The sequence below is a fragment of the Budorcas taxicolor genome, chromosome 20, assembly GCF_023091745.1.
Source record: "Budorcas taxicolor isolate Tak-1 chromosome 20, Takin1.1, whole genome shotgun sequence".
In the NCBI taxonomy this organism is placed as follows: Eukaryota; Metazoa; Chordata; class Mammalia; order Artiodactyla; family Bovidae; genus Budorcas; species Budorcas taxicolor.
In genome coordinates, this window is record NC_068929.1 from 22,423,566 (window position 1) to 22,442,689 (window position 19,124).

The following is a 19,124-nucleotide window of genomic DNA, read 5'->3' on the forward strand; positions in this document are numbered from 1 at the left end:
TAAGATGCATTCAGTGGCAGCTCCTAATGCGGTTTGATGCTATTGTTCTGATTTAGCACAAATATTTAGGTCCTGTTACATAACGTATCCCTTAGGAATCTTCAAGGCAAGTGACTGAAATGGACTATGGCTGGCTTGGGGATAAAAGGAATTTCCTAAAAGACATCAGGCATCTGGGAGAGTTGTTGTGACATACCAGGCACCAGACTTAAGAGTAGGGGTGGGAACTGAGAAGCCAGGCCCACAAAGTCACACCATAGAACCAGCAGCCTGGTGAGCCGTGGCTGCCGCCCTCGGTGAGCATGACACGGTGGCTCGTGTGCCCACTGCTGGTGTTGGCCCTGGATGCTGCTGCTCAGAGCTGCTGATGCTGCTGGTCTAGCAACTGGCTGCTGCCCCCTCAGCCAGCGGAACCAAGGCTCCCTGTTTGCCGAGTCACCGAGCCCATGATTTGAAGCCCCAGGGTGTCTTGTTGCTCCTGGGTAGCTCACCACCTGTGCCATAGTTGCCAGAGGGGCTAGAAAAGCAGTATCTGGCTACTCTGACTGCTTTACTCTGAACTGCCTTTGTTTCCCAGAGAGACCTAGATGGCAGGAAATTTACCAAATGTAGGCAGGGGCTCAGATGCCGGGAAGCCACAATTTGGCCACACATCATCGTCTCATTTCATCCAGAGGCATGGGAAGGATCCCCTGGAGGAGAGAATGCCAAACCACTCCAGGATTCTTACGTGGAAAATTCCCTGGACAGAAGAGCCTGACGAGCTACAGTCCATGGGGTCCCAACAGGTCATACATGATTGGGCACACACACACACACACACACACACACACACACACATATTCCTTTGAGCCTTTCATTTTCCTTTTTGCTGACATCTTTTTTCTTTTAAAACATTTTTTATTATTCTATATTTCAAGTAGGAAAAAGATAAAGAGATGACATTTAAAATTATTTTACTTTATAGCTTTCTTGAAGTTTCTGTAAGCAACACCCAGATGGAATATCACATTGACTCCCTACGCTCATCCCTTGAGCTCTCACATCCACACCCCTAGAACTTGGAAATGGAGGCATGAACCTACTTTCTGAGAGTGTAGCTATAAAATAGGCCTAGACTGGATCAGGTGGAAGGAAATGAAAAGTAGTTATTTAAGTAGATAATAATTGCCTAAATTTCACCTCTTCCTCCCTCATTGAGTGCATGTATGCTCAGTTCTGTCCGACTCTGTGCTATCCCATGGACAGTAGCCCTCCAGGCTCCTCCGTCTATGGGATTCTCCAGCAAGAATCCTGGAATGGGTTGCCATTTCCTACTCCAGGGGATCTTCCCAGCCCAGGGATCGAACTCGTGTCTTTTACATCTACCTGCATCGACAGGTGGGTTCTTTACCACCAGCACCACCTGAGAAGCCCTCCCTCATTAGTGTAAGTAATCAAATTGTGGAATTTTAGTGTCCTGAAATTTCCATTTTGGTATCTATACCTCATTGTAATTTGGAGATAGATACATGGTTAGACACTCAGAGGTAGAGCTTCATGATTAAGAACAGGACGCTAGAGTCAGGCAGGTCCAAGTGCAAATCCTCATTCAGCAATGTGGCCTTGAGTGAGTTCTTTTGTTTGATCTGGGTTTGATCCCTGGGTTGGGAAGATCCCCTGGAGAAGCAAACGGTTACCCACTCCAGTATTCTGGCCTGGAGAATTCCATGGACAGAGGAGCCTGGCAGGCTACAGTCCATGGGGTCACAAAGAGTTGGACACAACTGAGCAATTTTCACTTTCACCCGTAAAAGGGCACTGATAATCCCTCCCTCTCAGTGTTGGTGTGGGGAATAAATTAATTCATATACTTTCACTTTCTCTGAAAGTGAAAAGGGGGTTGCTTTTGGAAAAATGCCCCCTCATGGGATGTGTTCAAGTGAAGGTCGGTTGACTTGATCTGGGGGGTGTTATAGAGGGAGTTTCTGCAATGTGAAGTAGGCTTTCAGGGCACCCTTTAGAAGCTGGTTCTTTGGTATAATAGTTCTGTCAAGAACTCAGACAAGGGTTGATCCTCTGAGCTGGGAACCTAAACAGCAAACATACCGGCCATTCAGGAAATGGCAACTAAAGTCACCACCTGACTGCAAATGAACTGATTAGGACATGGTGGAGATGGGTTGGTCTGTCCAGATGGCGTCAGGTCCATACATTTGACAGCCACTTTCACCACTGTTATTGCAACTCTGACCACTTTCCCCGACTCGATTTAGCCAATGCATTGAGTAACTTCCCCAGCAACAGTGACAGAGGTGAGATGCCTCTTCATTTGCAAAGCAGTCCACAAATAGGAGGCCTTCCCACGTGGGGACTGGTGGCTGATTCTCTTTGTAACTGTGGACTAGTTTTAGCTCTCACTTGCGCCTTTCAGCTGCGGCTCTTGGGGCAGGAGACAACCTGTGCGACTCTACACGGTGGTCATGGTGGTAGTGATAAGCAAGCCCAGGGAGTATGATACTGGGAAGGGGCTCAGATAACTTGTGAAAGAGGCAGCCAAGTAGAGTAGAAGAATGCTGAAGCAGAAGGTGAAAAGGTTTCATTTGCTTGGTTGGTTTTTCCCTCTTAATCTTGATATCATATATGAACAGGACACAATATGGATCATGTACTGGGTTTTGGGCTTCCCTGGTGGCTCAGATGGTAAAGAATCTGCCTGCAATGCAGGAGACCTGGGTTCGATCCCTGGGTTGGGAAGATCCCCTGGAGAAGCAAACAGTTACCCACTCCAGTATTCTGGCCTGGAGAATTCCATGGACAGAGGAGCCTGGCAGGCCACACTCCATGGGGTTGCGAAGAGTTGGACACGACTGAACAGTTTTCACCTTCACTTTTCACTGTGCTTTGTAGACATGAAGAAAAAGGAAAGGCACACTCTTTGCTCTGGAGATGTTTGCAGTCTAACTCAGCAGTCCCCCCCCATCCTTTATGCCTCAGCACTTACAACATTTACTTCTAGTTCTTCCTCGTTAAACTGAGCAGGCAGAGTCAAAGCCAGACGCCGTGACAATGGAGTTTTATGCTGTGGTCTTTGATTATACTTCTCTTTCAAGCCTCAGTATTTCACGTTGTGAATAGTAACATTCTTTGTAGGAAAAATCCTTAATTTGAAATGTTGCAGATGGCCTTTTCTCAGGGGGTAGGGACTGTCAAAATAAATAGATCTAATTATGAACCATTGTTGTGGAATGGACTGTCTTAAAGAAAAGAAGCCAAGTTTCCCCAAATTAAAAAAGACCTTACATTTTAAAAGTACCTTAGAATAATCACCTGTCTGTGGCCGATTGGCTTTCAACAAGTTATTCAGCTGATGAAGGCAGTCCGCTCTCTACTGGTACAGCTCTTCTCAGAGGTAAGGTTGGGGAACTTGCTGGGACCTCAGCATCGTCTCTTTACTTGAACAGGATTTGGTTTAAGAGAATCCTACTGCACTAGTACATTGAAATGGAGCACTAGTAAAAGTCTTGGGATTGAGCCATTTGTAAAAATGTCTGGGTTCTTATGGATCATTTTGGGAGCATTTTGTTGTTCAGTCACCAAGTCATATCTGACTCTGAGACCCTGTGGACTACAGCATGCTAGGCTTTCCTGTCCCTTACAATCCCCAGTCTCCCCTATCCTTCACTATCTCCTGGAGTTTGCCCAAGTTCATGACCATTGAATCGATGATGCCATCCAACCACCTCATCCTCTGTCACCCTCTTCCTCTGCCTTCAATCTTTCCCAGTATCAGGGTTTTTTCCAAAGAGTAAGCTGTTTTCATCTGTTGGCCATAGTACTGGAGCTTCAGCTTCAGCATCAGCCCTTCCAAAGAGTGTTCAGGGTTGATTCCCTTTAAGATTGACTGGTTTGATGTCCTTGCTTTGCATGGGACTCTCAAGAGTCAACCCTGGGTTTTGGGTTTCCCCTGAAGAGAAGAATGTGAGAGAGTTGATATTTCTCAGCAGGAGTTCCTTGGTTTGGTGAACTGGTTTTGCTTTTGACAAAATATTTGACTCAAAGCAGATCACAGAATCCCCCAGATCCGTGGATATTCATGCACCCTGCCAAAGTCAAGACCTTGCTGCTGCTCCATCCTCAAAGAAAGAACTTAAACATTTGTGAATAGACAATTTAGGAACTGTAATCTTGTAACTAGTGACTGGAAGTATTTACTTCATTTGTAGTTAGTGGTTACTCGAGTTTGCCAAGGAAAGTTTAGAGGATACCAGATTTGAATTGATATAAAGATGACAGAATAAAAATCTAGATAATGAAAATTATCTTTTATTCAATTTTGCTCCTAAAACTGCAATAAATAAGATATTATATTAGTTGAAAACATACATAAATTTAGAAGATCGAGACATATCTGTAGATAATAACCCTCTCAGGGAAACATTTAATGAATTTTCTTTTTAAACATATGAATTAGTTCCCTAATAGAGTTAAATTAATATTTTACTGTGAAGCTTTTTTTCCCCACCAGAATCTGTGGTAAATTGGTAAAGAAAAATGGACTAGCCATTTATTACTACAAGAGTATTGGTGGCTTTGGCCATCTGAGTATCTAGTGAGTGACTGAAGTGGAAACGGTTTCCCAGGTAGCACTAGTGGTAAAGAATCCACCTGCCAAAGTAGGCTAGATGTAACAGACGTGGGTTTGATTCCTAGGTCAGGAAGATCCCCTGGAGGAGGGCACAGCAACCCACTCCAGTATATTTGCCTGGAGAATCCAATGGACAGAGGAGCCTGTCAGGCTTCAGGCCATCAGGTCACAGAGAGCTGGACACGACTGAAGTGACTTAGCATACAAAGTGGAAGCAGTTTGAAATGCTACCCTTACCATATTAGGTTTGGGTAAATCCAGAGATATTTGCTGTGTTTGGCAAAAATAATTATTCTGAAATAATTGTTGAGCTGAAATTTTCTGTTGCCAGCAAAAATTCACATTGCCAAATCCTCTTTGCCTTTATCTTCTAAATCCAAGAGTGTTTCAAGGGAAATTCAATACAAACATGTTTTACACCTTTAACTTCTTGATCCAATTAGCAGTTCTTTCAAATTGCAGTGAGTTGTCGGGGTCTTTTAAAAAAATCTTATAGCTTGAAGGGAAGCATAAATGGAACTGATCCCCTCTAGGCACGGAGGACAGATGTACAATGCTCAAAGACTCTCAGCTTAGAAAAGACTTTCTCTCCTCTTGGCAAACCAGGCAGCATGGAATCATCAAGGGCCCAGCTCCCATGGTCTTTTTATGAAGTTGTTTCAATGTGTGAAACATCCACCCTGTGGAGGTTTGAGTTGGTTGTAGCTTGAGCCCCACAAAAGCAGGTTCTGGGATTTATATAAGCCCTTGATTTATTGGAACACATCTAATGGTGTGAAATTCATTGACTCCTGTGATATGAGCTCACATCTGGGCAAGACCCACCAGAGGCCAGGGAGTTCACAATCAGATTTTTGTCCCTAAGAACATTTATCAGCTTCTATGAAATCCTCACCTGGCTCCATAAAAGCAATAGTTGCAACTACCTTAGGGGAGGTACTCAGTTAAATATGTTTCAGGTTGGCAATTCTTTTCTGTGAATATGAAGTTCAGAGTCTTCCCTGTAGTATCCTTCTAAGGGGAAATTGAAGAAGGCATAAGTGATCATGAGAATCGTACTTGGAAGCACAAGTGGGAGGCTGGTGTTCCCCATTTAAAGAAGTGGCTTAAAACTTCTTTCAGCGACTTTCTAGGGGACAGGCAAAGGCATTTCCCCTTGATGTTGGGAAGCTGTGCTACTGCTAAGTCGCTTCAGTCGTGTCCGACTCTGTGCAACCCCATAGACGGCAGCCCACCAGGCTCCCCCGTCCCTGGGATTCTCCAGGCAAGAACACTGGAGTGGGTGGCCATTTCCTTCTCCAATGCATGAAAGTGAAAAGTTTCATGCTGTAGGTGGGAAGCTGTAGGTGGGATTAATTTCTTGATCGGTCACTCAGTCCGGTCTCACTCTTGGAGACCCCATGGATGGCAGTGCACCAGGATTCCCTGTCCTTCACCATCTCCCGGACTTTACTCAAACTCATGTCCATTAAGTCGGTGATGCCATCCAACCATCTCATCCTCTGTTGTCCCCTTCTCCTCCTGCCTGCAATGTTTCCCAGCATCAGGGTCTTTTCTAATGAGTTGGCTATTCCCATCAGGTGGCCGAAGTATTGGAGTTTCAGCTTCAGCATCAATCCTTCCAATGAATATTCAGGATTGATTTCTTTAGGATTGACTGGTTTGATCTCTTTGCATTTCAAAGGACTCCAACACCACAGTTCAAAAGCATCAATTCTTGGGTGCTCAGCCTTCCTTATGGTCTAACTTTCACATCTTTACGTGAGTACTGGAAGAACCATAGCTTTGACTAGATGGACATTTGCAGCAAAGTAATGTCTCTGCTTTTTAATATGCTCTCTGGGTTTGTCAGAGCTTTTCTTCCAAGGAGCAAGCGTCTTTTACTTTCATGGCTTCAGTCACCGTCTGCAGAAGATTTTGGAGCCCAAGAAAAGGAAGTCTGTCACTGTTTCCATTGTTTCCCCATCTATTTGCCATGAAGTGATGGGACTGGATGCCATGTTCTTCATGTTTTGAATGTTGAGTTTTAAACCAACTTTTTCACTCTCCTCTTTCACTTTTATCAAGAGGCTCTTTAGTTCCTCTTCACTTTCAGTGGTGTCTATCTGCATATCTAAGGTTATTGATATTTTTCCCAGCAATCTTGATTCTGGTTTGTGCTTCATCCAGTCTGGCATTTTGCATGATGTACTCTGCCTACAGGTTAAATAAGCAGGGTGACAATATACAGCCTTGACGTACTCCTTTCCCAATTTGGAGATAGTCTGTTGTTCCATGTCTGGTTCTAACTGTTGCTTCCTGACCTGCATACAGGTTTCTCAGGAGGCAGGTAGGGTGGTCTGGTATTCCCATCTCTTGAAGAATTTTCCACAGTATTTTTTGACCCACACACTCTAAGGCTTTAGCATAGTCAATGAAGCAGAAGTAGATGTTTTTCTGGAATTCTCTTGCTTTTTCTATGATCCAGTGGATGTTGGTAATTTGATCTCTGGTTCCTCTGCCTTTTCTAAATCCAGCTTGAATATCTGAAATTTCTTGGTTCACATACTGTTGAAGCCTAGCTTGGAGAATTTTGAGCATGTCTTTGCTAGCATGTGAAATGAGTGCAACTGTGCAGTAGTTTGAACATTCTTTGACATTGTCCTTCTTTGGGACTGGAATGAAAACTGACCTTTTCCAGTCCTGGGGCCACTGCTGAGTGTACCAAATTTGCTGGCATATTGAGCGCAGGAGTTTCACAGCATTATCTTTTAGGATTTGGAATAGCCCAGCTATAATTCCATCACCTCCACTAGCTTTGTTCATAGTGATGCTTCCTAAGGCCCACTTGACTTCGCACTCCGGGATGTCTGGCTCTAGGTGAGTGATCACACCATTGTGGTTATCTGTGTCATTAAGCTCTTTTTTGTGTAGTTCTTTTGTGTATTATTGCCACCTCTTCTTTTTGTTCTTTTATAGTTTAATGTATTTTAATAGCAAACTTACAGGAACAGCACAGAATGCAGACAACATTAAAAACATGTACTTGCATGTAGGACAACTCAGTTAGAAAAGTCTAGTGAATGGACAGAACCTGCTGTATGGTAAAAATGCTGCAAATACCATTTAGTTGCAGTCAATAAGAAGTTTACTTGTGTTTAAAAAATCCAAATGCTGGCATTTTCCAGAAAAATTTAACAGGTTTATTTATAATTGTTATAAAGTTGAACTGCTGAAAAACTTGTTCACAGAAACATTTTGACTCGCATTAATGCTTTATGTCCCTGCATTTATATTAAAAATTCACACACAAATGAAAATGGAAGAACTGCCAATACTGGATTTCTGTCCCCTATTTTTCCACATGCAATCATATACTTAGGTACTTTTGACCCCATGAGAAAAAAATATCTAACATTCAGAACTACCAATAATAGGAAAATGAGATTTTTTTTTTTTTTAAAGAATGAAATGTTCCCATCATAGTCAGTTTTTAAGCATGTTCTCCACATATGCAGCATGCTAGCTAGATGTCTGTTGACTTAATTGTTACATGTTTGGCAGGGATAGCACACAGGTTGATTGGTGTCTTCAAAAAGCCAACCTGATAGGCCTCACTTGCTTCCTGCAAAGCACCAGTAGCTGCACTCTGGAAGCACAGATGTGTTTTGAAGTCCTGAGCAATTTCTCACACCGGACACTGGAAGGAAGTTTGAGAATCAGAAGTTCACTGAACTTCTGATAACGTCTAATTTCACAGAGTGCCACAGTACCAGGCCTGTAACAATGAGTTTTCTTCACCCCTCCAGTAGAGGGCGCACTCTTGCCAGTGGCTTTTGTAGCGAGTTGCTTCCTTGCTGCTTTACCACCAGTAGATTTGCGGGCAGTCTGCTTTGTATGTACCATGGTATGGAGACCTCCTTACTTACCTCCCTTCTCCTTCTGCTGGAGCTTTTGAGCCAGAGGTGGCGCTGGCGTTGGAGAGTAATGGTGGCGCGGTGGTGGCTGCGAACACCTTGCCTCCTCGTCTTAATATCTTCTGCTTCTGTTAGGTCCATACCATTTCTGTCCTTTATTGTACCCAAGTTTGCATGAAATATTCCCTTGGTATCTCTGATTTTCTTGAAGAGATCTCTAGTCTTGCCCATTCTATTGTGTTCCCCTATTTCTTTGCGTTGTTCACTTAGGAAGGGTTTCTTACCTCTCGTTGAAATTGTTTGGAATGCTGCATTCAGCTGGGTGTATCTTTCCTTTTGTCCTTTGCCTTTTACTTCTCCTTTTCTCAGCTATTTGTAAGGCCTCCTCAGATAACCATTTTGTCTTTTTGCATTTCTTTGTTTGGGGGATGGTTTGATCACTGCCTCCTGTACAATGTTACAAACCTCCATCCATAGTTCTTTTGGCACTCTGTCAGATCTAATCCCTTGAATCTGTTTGTCACTTTCACTGTATAATTGTAAGGGATTTGATTTAGGTTATATGTGAATGGTCTAGTGGTTTTCCCTACTTTCTTCAATTTAAGTCTGAATTTGGCAATAAGGAGTTCATGATCTGAGCTACAGTCAGCTCCCAGTCTTGTTTTTGCTGACTGTATAGAGTTTCTCCATCTTCACCTGCAAAGAATATAATCGATCTGATTTTGATATTGATAATCTGGTGGTGTCCATGTGTAAAGTCATCTCTTGTCCTGTTGGAAGAGGGTATTTGCTATGACCAGTGCATTCTCTTAGCAAAACTCTGTTAGACTTTGCCCTGCTACAGTTTGTACTCAGAACCTTCAAATAGGAAAAACCAAATTCTTATTCACATTTGGATTGTCTGTACAATATTGTCATCATAATCCAGGGAAAGGTAATGTAGGACTTGTACTGTGAGTAGCACTATTTCAGTTCTGATTTGTCCAAAGTATGTAAGTGATAATTCATATCATTCCTTTCAGGGAGCAAAACAATCAAAACCACCATCAGTGCAGACTCGGGGTATCCTTGGTGCTAGAGATGCCTATCATAATAATGGTCCCTTACATTGAGTGAGTTTGACATTTATAGAGCTTTTATAAACAGTACCAAATTTCATCTTCATAATAGCCCTGTCGGGGGTTTTGTTATTTCCATTTTTCTGTTGAGAAAAGGGAGTCTCAGTGATGGTAACTGAGTTGGTCAGTTTCAGAAAGGATCTTCAGTGAATGTCTTCTGCCTCTAAGTCTGGGAAAGTTTGTACTGTACCTCAATAAGGATTTATGACAGGAGGAAATGTAAGGGCTCAGTATGGATCTGGATAAGAAACATCACAGCTATGAAAGTGATGGGAGAGGTCTTGTCATTTCTTAGATCATTCCAGAGAATGATGTGATGGGAAGAGAGAATGGCCATCAAAGAGCTCCCCATCCTCATCTCAGAGGTCTAGGAATATGTTAGCCTGCTGGACAAAGGGAAATTAATGTTGTAGATGGATTTAAGGTTGCTAATCAGATGAACTTAAAATAGGGAAATTGTTTTGGATTATCTCCTATCTCACATAAGGAGGGAGGCAGAAAAAGTCAGAGGGAGATATAACCAAGGAAGAAGGGCCAGAGCCAGGTGACATCGCCAGCTTTGAAAATGCAGGAAGGGGCCACACACCTTCCTGGGGTTGAAGATAACCTTTAGAATCTGAAAAATGCATGGAAACACATCTTGTCCTAAAACTTCCTGAAAGGGACAGAGCCAGGCCACACCTTACGTTAGCCCGCTGAGTCCCATGTTGGACATCTGACCTACAAAACTGTGAGACAATGGCGTTTTGCTGCCTTGTGCCACTAAGTTTGTGGTAATTTGTTGCAGCAGGAGTAGAAATCTAACCCAGCTGGATGGCTGTTAGAGCCAGATCTATAACTCTTTTCAAAGCAGGCAGTGCAACTAGGAACCTGTGTTATCATCATGTGAGGACAGTTACAGGTTGGATCGATAGTTCATTCAATTATTTATTAATAAATATGTCTGGCACATCTGCTTGATGCCAGGTACTATTCCAGCACCAGCAATAAACAAGGCATAAAAAAATCCTGTCTTCATGAAGGTATCGTTGTATTATAGAAGGGCAGACAGGCAGTAAATAAGTAAAATACATCGTATATTTTATAGTGAGAAGAAAATTATAAGGAGAGGATGAGAGGAAGTGGTGTGTGTACAGTGGTTTGCAAATTTTAGATGGGGTTTCCAAGGGCAGGTTCACTGAGAAAGTGAAATATAAGTAAAGACCTGAAGAAGAAGAAGAGACAAGCCACAGAACTTTCTGGAGAAGAGAGACTGGAACAAAGAAAATGAATGCAAAGGCTCTGAAGACAGGAGGGGTCCTGGCATGCTGATGGATCAGAGAGAGTGGGTTGGTGGAAGTGTAGGTAAAAAACTTTTGGTATTTCATTCAGCATCTCCCTAACAGTGGGTTTACAAGCTGCTTGTTTTTGCATGGGGTAGGAGCATGTTTGTTTGACCATATCAGTTTATCCAAAAGCAAACGTTGTTTTAAAAATAAGATGAATATTAAATTGGTTTATAAATGAGACTGTTAATTAAACCCCAGGTACTGCACATAATTTCACATTCCATGACCAATAAAAGTTTCTGGAGAATGGAAAAAAAAAAAGACTAATAAAAGACTTCTGGAGTGCTTGGTTGATTTGAATAGTGGCTTATAGCCTCATCAAGCCTGAATTTGGAACTTTGTCTCCTCAGCTGGTGGCCCTTTTTTATCACCTCTACTGCAGAGCAAAAGCAGACCATTTCCAAGAGTCTGCCCGAGGCAGCCTAAAGCAGATAGTATCAGAGAATTTTTCAGTGCTGATAACCAATTTTATGGATCAGTCATTTGACTTAATGAAGAGAATGGGGGAAAGTGATGCAAATAATGTAAGTACCAGTTGGCATTTCCTTGAAAATCTTAATAACTCTTGCTTTTCAAAGAGTTATGTGGTTGGGTAGTGCCTGTAAACAGGCTGACCTGGGAATGCTTTCAACCCAGTCAATGGTTCACAGAGTTATGCTGGGAAAGGTCAGTCTGTTTTTTTCTCTTATCACATTGCTCATATCTAATAGGAATCTCTCAGAGGAACTTTTATCCCTCTGTCTTCAGACAGAACCCACAGTCATTATCCCCCTAAAGCCATTGTGTAGCATTTCTTTAAAGGAATAGGCTACACAGAGTGCTTCAAGTGGTCCTTGCAATGGAGGGGTGAACACTTACAGCTAAGAAGGAGCCAAGGGTAACCAGAGAGGAGCAGATCAACTGGCAGGCGTAGGTTGAGTCGCCTACAGACTCATCCTGGCAAGAGGGGCATGTAAGAGGTGTCAGAGCTCGGCCTGTCACATAGCAAAGATCTGCGGTGGAGCAAACTTCAGGAAGAGAAAAGAGGACCCTAGAGGTATGCGGCAGTCTAAAATCATGGCCTCAAAATTCTGTGGTGCTCTTCCTGTCAAGAAGTAAGGTCTACACGTCCTCCCCGTGAACCTTCTCATGATGGCTCAACCAATAGCATGGAGCAGAGGGACACTGTGTCTGACTCTGAATACAGGCCTTAAGAAGTGGTATAGTTTCTGCGTACAGTCTATTGGGGCAGTTGCCATGTTGTGGGGAAGCTAAGCCTCCCCCACGCAGGCCCACATGGAGAGGAACCAGTAGCCCACAGATCCCCCAGTGCCGGTTGGGTCACCCCAGTTGGCATTTCATGGAACAGAGGGCTGTGCCTGCTGAGCCCTGCTCAGATTGTGAGAAAATGAAATACATGTTGTTATTTTAACCTGCTTACTTCTGGGGTAGCTTGTTGTGCAAGTAAAATTGCAACAAGTCACATTTTAGGAGATGGGACAGGTCTCATATAGGATTATTTTGCTATTTCAAGTATATTTAATATGAAGCATATGATTAAATCATTGTTAGCCATTCTGGAATTATTGACTCTTTCCTCAGAAAAATGCACATATATTAACCATTTGGGTACAGTTTCAGGAGTCTCAGGCCCTCCTATGTTTTCCCACAGGCATATAGACCTCAGCTAGAGCGTCTCTCCACCGCTATTTGTTATAAAGTGGAATTTGGCATAAGCATAGGGGAGGACGAGGGAAAGGACTCCGAACATTGTAATTAGACTTGTGTTTTATTCTAGCCCTTTCATTGACTTGCTCCTTATTGGAGGATAAAGTGCAAAACCTCTGTACTGCAATTTCTTGGATGGTAAATTGTTGGTTCAAGTCCTGTCATTTATTTCTTCAAAGGAATGCTGAGATTAAGAAAAAAAAAAGAAGTGAATGCTTAGAAAAGTTGTAATTTGCCCCTCAGAGGTACTTAAGGAGTATTTGATGAGTTAATTGCTAGCTTCTGTTATCCATTGGGGATTGCTTGATTTAAAGGAATAGGCTACACAGAGTGCTTCAAGTGATCCTTGCAATGGAGGGGTGAACACCTGCAGCTAAGGGAACCCCTGAGAAAAAATCTCCTACGTGTTCACTCACAGGTATTTGGTGAGCACATTTCAACTTTTCACACTCAGGCACTTTCAAGTGCCCAAACCTTTAAGGGCAAGATATTGCTCATAAAACAACTCTGAGACATGGACACCAGGCAAAGAAAATCAAGGAGTATAGGAATGAAAAGGGGAATTAAGTACAGCGTGACCTTTCATTCTGTTTTCCTTGGTTCCGTAGTCAATGGAGAGAAACTAGGAGAAACAGTAGCCTGCAAAGATTGGTATCAGTTTACACCAAAGCAAAACTCTGCTCACCAACACAAGGACTGAGAAGCAGTATACACAGAGATCTCACAAAATATAAAAACACAGAAACTGCCTTCCGCATTGGCGTCATTGGGTAGAAAGTCTATTTACATTGGTTCTTATGAGGTCAGCAAAACATTTTGAACAGCAACTCTGGCTGCCTAGACTGAATCTGGAAATATGAAATAAAATATAAACAGCTGACCTGACTCTGAGTAGGGTGTTCCAAAATTTCTTCTTTGCTTTCTCCTGCAACAGATTGCATTGTTACTATATTTGTAGATTTCTATCACCTCAGATGAAAGGATCCTGACGTTGGTTAGGGTAAAACCCAAAACACAGGTGATGGAAGGGAACACCCAATGTTATAGCCTCCAACAAGGAAGACCCACTGTGGTTGTTTTCCTTTCCATTGTGTAATCATAAGGATAGGGAAGGGCAGGGGGAGAAAAAGCTGAAAGCACGTCCACATGGATTGAAGGCAATTTAGTTTCCATCAGATGCAGTGGGGTTGATCAGTGAGTTGCAAAATCATGAACAACAGTTGCCCAGTACAAACTGTGCCACAGGATCCAGTTCAAAGATATCTGCAGTTTGTTTAGTTTTCACATCAATGTAGGCAGAGTCAATTTGGGCTGAACTAAAATGACCTTTGGAAATAGTTTATCACCTCTTCTTCTTAGCAATTAATATCTTAAAAAAAACCCTACCCCAAAATATGAATTTAATCCTTATTCAGGTTTGGGTACATTTACATGTAATAATTGCTTATGGTGAGTCAGTCCAGTGAAAGTTGAGGGGAAGACTCCCCCTACCCCACACTGCATTGATTTTCTGCCCATCAGCGTTGAAGGGGGCAGAAGTCTTCTGCAGGGACAGTTCAGCTGGGGCACAGAGGCAGGTGACCTTGAGGGGCCAGTAAAGTAGGTCTTAGAAGGTGATTATATCACTTATTTCTTCCTTCTTGTGTGTGCATGCTAAATTGCTTCAGTCATGCCCAACTCTGTGCTCCCCTATGGACTGCAGCAAGCCAGGCTCCTCTGTCTATGAGATTCTCCAGGCAAGAATGCTGGAGTGGGTTGCCATGCCCTCCTCTAGGGGATCTTCCCGACTCAGGGATTGAACCCATGTCTCTTACATCTACCTGCATTGGCAGGTGGGTTCTTTACCACCAGTTCCACCTGGGAAACCGTTTTTCCTTCTAGGGGTATCTAACTATAAAGATAGGCTCAGTGTAAAGCCCACTTACCATCAGACACTTGAAAGTGCCTGAGTGTGAGAAGTTGAAATGTGCTCACAAAATACCCGTGAGTGAACACGTAGGAGATTTTTTCTCAGGGGTTCCCTGTCAGAGTCTCTTAAGCACTCAGTTTGCCTTGAAGGAAACCAGTGCCAATAAACAGACACTTAAAGAAAGAAGCTGAGGCAGAGTAAACCATGTTGATTTATAGCCCATATATAAGGAAAAATTAGAAGATGATTGCTTCTTGGCAGGAAAGCTATGACAAACCTAGACAGTATATTAAGAAGCAAGGACGTTACCTTGCTGATAAAAGTCTGTATAGTCAAGGCTATGGTCTTTCCAGTAGTCAGGTACACATGTGAGAGTTGTACTGTAAAAGAAGGCAGAGTGCCAAAGAATTGATGCTTTCACTCTGGTGCTGGAGAAGACTCTTGAGAGTTCCTTGGACAGCAAGATCAAACCAGTCAATCCTAAAGGAAACCAACCCTGAATACTCATTGGAAGGATGGATGCTGAAGTTGAAGCTCCAATACTTTGGCCACCTGATGTGAAGAGCTGATTCATTGTAAAAGACCCTGATGCTGGGAAAGATTGAAGGCAGAAGGAGAAGAGGGTGACAGATATGAGATGGTTGGAAGGCATCACCAATTCAGTGGACTTGAACTTGGGCAAACTCCAGGAGATAGTGAGGGACAGGGAAGGCTGGCATGCTACAGTCCATAGGATCACAAAGAGACATGACTTGGTGACTGAGCAACAACAAAGGAAAACTATGCCTAGCTAGCAATTTTTTAAGAAAAGCATGCACTGAAGGGAAAATCGCCATCCCCCCTCAACTCGGTTCTTTCTTATGCTCTGTTTTGTTTGCTGGGTTAATTGGAGATTTACATGATTTATTCTCTATGATAACCAGACCTTTCAGGAATTATTTGGTATCTTTCCAGTTGTTCCTCCTTCCTGGCCTTGGGCGTGGTGCTGGAGCCGCAGACAGAAATCAAGCATAGTCCCTGCTTGTCAGGAGTTCACACTCCAGCCGGCTGGCCCAACCACAACTGGCAACTCCCATGTGGTTTGGTGAGGGAGACAGTTTGACAAGGCATGGCAGGGGCGCGGGTGCAAGTGTTCGACTTAGGGGCAGGAAATTGAGGGGAAGCTTGAGATCTTGAGATGGGGAGGGATATGTGAGCTGTATCCTGTCAAAAAGTGGTGGTATTTCAAATTGGGGGGAAGAGGCTTGGGAGGTAGAGGTGGCCCTTCTGGGAAGAGGGACTAGTAAGTCCAAAACACAGAGGCGGCAATCAATGGCCTTGTGTGCTTTGGGAACCTTTGGGAGATTGGTAAGGCTAGAGCATGTGGGTGTTAGACCAGGAAGCCTGGGAAATGACGAAAGAAGAAAGAAGGACACGAGCATGGAATGTCTAGGCTGTGCAGAGGCACCTGGAGTCTTTCTAAAGCCTCTGCGAGCCTCCCAGGATTTCTCAGAGTCCCTCGGCAGCCATGGTTCCCACACAAGCCAACAGTAACTGGAAGCTTGCTAGACTCCAAGGAGACAGGCCCAACGAGGGGGAGTTAACCCCCTTGGTAGCAGCCCTGAGACAATGAGGGATAAATCCCAGCTTCCTAGCTCCTGAGTAGGGCAGAACTGCAGTTCATCCTTGGGTGTCCTGGAGGCCCCCACTGGATGGAGCCCTACTGCTCACAGCAGTGATCTGATCATTGTCACACCAGTATTTCTTCTCACCCCTGCCGTTCTTCCACGCCCCTTACGCTTGCTCCCTGGGGTCTCTTTTTCAATAATATTTGCACTTAAATTCTTAGCTCAGAGTCTGTTCCTTATGGAACCCAACCTAAGCCAGTGTTTTGGGAGATGGGGAGAGATACGGTCATGCAGGTAGACTCTACATGGTTTTCATGAACGTGAAGGGAAGAGGGAAGGATTCAAGAGCAATTTAGAAAGTACAGTTTGTAGAAATTACCGCTTTGTTGGATGTATCGTGAGAAGGGAAGGAGTCTCAGGTGACTCACGGTTTGGGCTTGTGAACTGGGGGACTCTGTTAAGCAAGATAAGGACCACAGGCTGGGGAATTTTTGGCGACATATAAGGAATTTGGATTTGATTATGCCAAGTTTGAAGAATTGCCACGGACAGTGTGAAGCTTAGAGGAAAGAAGCAGCTTGGAAACCCCAGCATTGAAGCCAGGCATCATCTCCTAAGTAGCAGGGGAAGCTATGGTGTGAGTGTGGGCAGGGGCTGTGGGGAACACCCAGCAAGGAGAGAACCTTAGGAGGACATGCCAAGCCTTACCAAGCACATGGGTGAGGAGGACCTGCTAAAGAGGAGTAAGAGACCAGGCGAGGGCCAAGAGAGCAATGTTGCAGAAACTGAGAGAGGGAAAGTGTTAGGAGAGGGAGAAAACAATGAAGAGCTTCCATGAGGTGAGCCTGCACATTTCCACCGGATGTGGACACTGGGTGGTCAGTGGTATCTTTAGGAAGTTGGTATTAATTTGGATCAATTAGAGAGGCAGGAGGGGTTTCCCCCCCTTAAGAAATCTAATTTTATTACTTGGAAAATAGGTTCAACAAGAAATGTCTAGAAGAGGGATTGTCTTAATAAATAGCTGAGTATAATTTCTAATTCTAGGTAAGCATGATTTCAGTTAGCATGCCAAAGGATACAACCCTCTATTTAGATGATTTGTATGAAATCAGAGACTTACAAAGCTTCACATTTGTTCTAATTGGGCAAGGTTTTTCCTTCTAAGCTAGCTGTTATTGTTTTTTTTTTAAGTTGGTCCTACTCCTGTTCAAGGAGTTCCCAGGTGACTCAGTGGTAGAGAACCCACCTGCCAATGCAGGAGCTGCAGGGGGTGTGGGTTCCATCCCTGAGTTGGGAAGAGCTCCTGGAGTGGGAAATGACAACCCTCCCCAGTCTTCTTGCTGGGATAATCCCATGGACAGAGGCGCCTGGCAGGCTACAGTCCATGGGGTCACAAAAGAGTCAGACACAACTGAGCGACTGAGCATGCATGCACTCCTGTTTAAAAAACAGAGCAAAACAAAGTTTAATTTTATAGCTGGTGCCCTGTTGAATTTTGAATAACAGTGACACTTTCTGTGTCTTATTTAGTTACTTGTGATTAAGGATTTAATCTCTATGGTTAGACTGGGTAAGTATTAGAACGACTCCCCTATGACTTTCTAAGATCCCTGGGGAGGTACTTCTCTGTGCCTCAGTTTCCCCATCTGTAAAATGGAGGTGATATTCTGAGGTAATATAACCTCAGAATGTTTCTCTCAGGACAATTGAGTTAATTCTGGTAGTATACTTAAAACCACGTCTGGCATAGACTAAGTGCTTAGTACCTTTTAGTACTGAAATAGTGTTTATTAGTGTTTTTCCTATTTATTATCCGTTTCTGTTGTTAAAAATCGAGAGACAGCATGATGTAAAGGAATGATAGTTGGACTAGAAAAAGAAAGAGTAAGGGTCTATTCTCAGCTTTTTCTGTCAACTCCACTCATTTCTCTGAGCTCACTTTTCTTCATTTGTAAAAGACGGAGGTTGGAAGACAAAACCTTTGCCAGTCTTGGCTTTAATATTCTGGAAGCCTACCATTTGCTTGGGGCGGGGGAGGTAGCTGATTTACGATAGTAGTCTTAGCTATAGCATGTTTTTCCCTGAGGGGAAGATAAACGGGGCAAAAAGGGAAATCTGAAAACCTTTCAACTAGGCTTTCTGGAAAGTGTGCTAAATGTTTTAGTTTACTTTCACACAATTCCTTTCTTGGGCTGAAATGTACAAATCAATTGCTTATGTTCTCTTTGGATGGCTTATCTTTTCTTTTTGTGTATATCCAGTGATTTTCCATTTTTGGCACTTTAAAATTCCTTTTATAGAAAAATCCAAAAATTTTCATGCATCCATTTCATTTGTTAATGCTATAATCTGTATAAAACCAGCCCACCTAAATTCATTATTCTTTTACATCATAAATATGACATGAAAATAAAGTAATAATTATATGATGTGCTATTTTCTTGTATCTTAACACATTTTTGAGGTCTGAAAATTGGTCCCTTTTCTAGTTTTGCCCTTAATCCAGTGAATTTTTCTTTTGATGAGTTATTTTTCATGTGCACACATGGGGGAGCTTTTGAGACACTGGTTTGGATGTTAGACGTCAATGGCTTTCCCAACAACTTGAGTCTGAGGTGATGGAATGGAGTTCTCCATCACGGGCAGCATAAGAGGCTGAAATTTCCTTAGAGTTTGTTGTCTGTTATGAGGTCCTAGGAACAATTCGTTATGCTTTCCTAAAAGTAGCTGTGTATGTGCATTCTCAAGCAAAAAAAAAAAAAGGGTAAAAATAAAAAAGGAAAGGGAAGATTTTAGCAGATGTGTTTTCTGATGCCTCAGTAAGAAGATTATGGGACCTAAAAGCATGGTGGAATAGAATAAAAAATCCTACCTGAAAGGAGAAGAAGAAAAAGTGAAAGGTCAGAGTTGAGCCTGACGCTCTTGGCCT